General features: G+C 59.9%; 1 pseudogene; it reads right to left on the bottom strand.

The window, feature by feature from the left end:
* Positions 1–586: 586 nt before the first annotated feature.
* Positions 587–2811, bottom strand: LOC132344615 (testis-specific Y-encoded protein 1-like; annotated as a pseudogene).
* Between the last annotated feature and the right edge of the window lie 633 nt (positions 2812–3444).

Here is a 3444-nt window from a genome sequence, read left to right as displayed (position 1 = left end):
AGGCACCATGTCCTGCCCTTGGGGCTCCCTGTCCACCTCCTCCCAGAGACGTCCGGATTTTCCCTGAAGCAACTTCAAGCTCAGCAGGTGTGGTGCTGGTGAGATCAGAGTATTGGATGTGGAAATTCACACAAGATCCCAAAGTCAGCGCACAGGTGCACTGGGGCCCTGGACAGGACGCCCTTTCAATGACAGGCCATCCTAGGTTAAGGGGCGGAAGTGAAGGGCCCAGGCATTCTCAAACTCAGTGAGAGGAAGGACGCCGGGGGAATGGCAGGACCCAAGGACAGATGATTCTGACACAGGCACTTAATTCACCCTGCCTCTAGTCGTATCACCTAGGACTCTCGCGCTGCCACCACAGCTGACTGGAGGGGGACTTACTGCGCTCTCGGACACACCGAGTCCCCCCCAGCCCCCAGTCTCAGCAAGTCACCTGCTACATGCTTGACTCAGGCTCTGGCTCTGCAGCCAGTTTGCATGAGCCTGAGCATCCCCACTTGCGAAAGAAAGTACTGTGTCCCAGCTACTATTCGGCTGTCCCTACGGGGCCTACCTCCAGACCCCATCACCACATGTGTTTCTGTCAGTTGTCTCTCATGGACGAACCTTCCTCCCTGAGGTAGTACTTCAGGGGATCGTCCCACACGTCTTCGCTGATGATCTGCAGGCAACACGAGCAAGGTCAGCCAGGGGCTGACCAGGCTCCCAACCCTCCCATGAGCAGCCAAGAACTCCAACATCAACCACCAACTGTGTGCAAGCCCAAAGCAACCCCACCTCAGCAATCCTGTTCGATTCTGGGCCGTTGTGGCCTGACAGCCAGTTGAGAAAGTTAAGGCTCCTGGTGTCCAGCCTGCGGCTGGGGGCTCCCCATTCAAAGTCCCAGAACCAGTGGACTGGAGTGGATCGACGTGCCCTGTACCCTGCAGACAGACAGGGGAGACTGGGGTGGACACCGCAGGTGCATCATCCACACGCTTGCACACCCACACTCATCACCCCGGGAGCCACCTTTTACCAGTGATGTCAAGGTAATACTCCTTAATGATCACCGAGTTCAAGAAGTAGGGGTTGTCCCGAAAGGAAAAGACCAGCTTGCAGCGGGACGGCGGATGGCTCCGCACCTGCACCTGCCAGGATAGCGAGGAGGGAAAAGGTGCAAGCTTCTAGGGGCCTCAGCTTGCCTCCAAGGCAGGCATGATCAGCTTCCCCGATGCCTCTCCAAAGTCTCACAGCACAGGAACATGGCTAACACGTTCCTCCCACTCCCCGCCAGGTCCCATACCCACCCTTCCTCAGTCTCCCTCACTGACCTTCAAGTCCATCATGTAGCCGAGAAAGTCTTGATCTTGGTCGCTGATCAGGACGGAGACTTGAGGGTGGCTCATAATCTGCTTTAGGTCAAGGAGCCATTCAGGCCACATGCCGGCCAAGAAGAGCCAGGAGCATCAGCCCTAGTCTGGGGTGGAACAAGGATACTGGAACACGCATCTGCAAGGAGCTTGGCGGGCACTGCCTCTTGCCCGGCCACTGCTGATATCCTCAGGACCTGCCATACCATCAGACACGCTCATGGCTCTGGGCCCCTTGGGATGGTGTGCATCTGCATTCCCCAAGCAGGGGCTGTTTCTGACCGCTACTCTGCTCCTCCAGACCTGTGTATGCTGGGTAGCGGCATGTCACTGCTTATACGGTCAGACTTGCAGTCCTTGTGACAAACCGTGTCTGAAAGTAAAGGGCTTCTTGGGTATGTGTGTGTGTGTTTATGTGTACGTGTGTGTGTGTGCGCGCGCGTGTGTGTGTGAATGACTCACATGTCCCAGCAATGTGCCGGGATCACCCACATTTACACCAATAACTGTCTGCGAACGCTGCTCTTGTGTACCGTCTCTGGTCAATGTTGACTTAGAGGCCTCGGGGGCTGCGCCTCCTCAGATGCAGGCCTGAAGGAGACACTCAAAGGCATGGCTGCGACACGTCCACCTGTGGCCCTGCCCAGGCCCTACTCGGCTGTGCCTTTGGAGCCTGCCAATTGCCCAGGACCGCATTTCCTTCAGTGGCCTCAGGCGCCCTTCCTGTGCCCTCGCCTCCACCCCCTCCGCCTGCTGCTGCCCCTTCTCCCCTTCCTCGTCCTCCTGAGCAGCGGACCTCAAGGAGCAGCGCAAAGGATACAGCTTTGGCCCAGAAGCCAGGGATGCCCTGGATGATGGCGCTCCTCCGAGCCAAGTGACGCTTCCTCCTCTGATGGTTCTTGCGCATGAACTGAACGTAAGCCCTGCGGTTTTGCTCACGCTCAGAGCTCAGTTCTACCTGCAGGGCGGCCAGTGCCTGCAGGGCATCCAGCTCCTGGCGCTCACAAGGGCCTCCGGGCCTTTCCTGGCCCTGCTCCTCCACCGTCTTCTCCTCTAGCTCCTGGGAGGGCCGCTGTTCCTGCTCCTCATCCGCCACAACCTCCACCTCCTCCACGATGTCTTCCTGCAAGCAGCTGGAACTCCCGCCCGATTCCCGCCACGTCTCCGTCCACCAGGGCCTCGCCCTCCTCCACCGCCTCCACCCTGAAGAGGGTGGCCTCTTGGCCTGGCGTGAAAACTGCTGGTGACAAGGTCCCAGCTGCGCACTGCATCACGACGGCAGGCTGCGTGGTGGGGGAGGGGGGTGGGGGCGGGGCCCTGCCCCCTGAGTACCTGGGCTCACAACTTGGAAGGTGCGGGGTCCCGGGACGCTCCCGCCTTCCTCTGACCGCCTCTCACGTTCCTCTTGGCCTTGGCGGTGACCCCGAGCTGGGGCAGAGGCGAAGGGACGCGACATAAGAGCACAGCAAGTGGGGCGTAATGGCGGCCCAGGCTGCAGTAAACCTGTGGGACCGACTAGCTCTTTTGGGGGCGGGGAGTGAGGGGGATTGTCAGAAGGCGGGGGCTGGTGTGTGGGGGTGTTGGCGTGAGGCCGAAGAAAGGGGTGCCAGAAACGCAGGACGGGGTGAACGGGCCCTAGGAGATCCGGCGAACAGGCGGGGGCCTAGGCTGTGAGCCATGCACAGACTGCTGGCCCAAATCTAGACCAATGGCCGACAGGGTAGTGGGCGGCACTCTTATGGACACGCCCCCAGACCGGAGGGCATCTTCCGGGGTTCCTGTGCTGCTCCAGCGCCCCCACGTGGCCAGATTCTGCTCCAGGGAGGGACAGGGTTTTGCATGTGGCCGGGCTAGCCCCAGGCGCTGTCATTGACCTGGCTCTGGAAATTCCAAGCACGGGTTCCTGCTCCGCCATCCGAACCGCACACTCCTGTGTCCCCTGGGACTGGCAATAACTGAGAGCTCTCCCTGAGTATCCAAGGGATACGCAGGGGTGCCAAGGGGCTGGATACTTTTCTTCAAGGGACAGAGAGCCTGCTGCTGTCCGGATGCTAGGGGAGTAGGGAAGAACCCCACCTACAGTGCTACA

This window comes from Bos taurus, chromosome Y (genome assembly GCF_002263795.3).
Source record: "Bos taurus isolate L1 Dominette 01449 registration number 42190680 breed Hereford chromosome Y, ARS-UCD2.0, whole genome shotgun sequence".
Taxonomy (NCBI): Eukaryota; Metazoa; Chordata; class Mammalia; order Artiodactyla; family Bovidae; genus Bos; species Bos taurus.
This window is presented reverse-complemented; position numbering and strand designations above follow the sequence as displayed.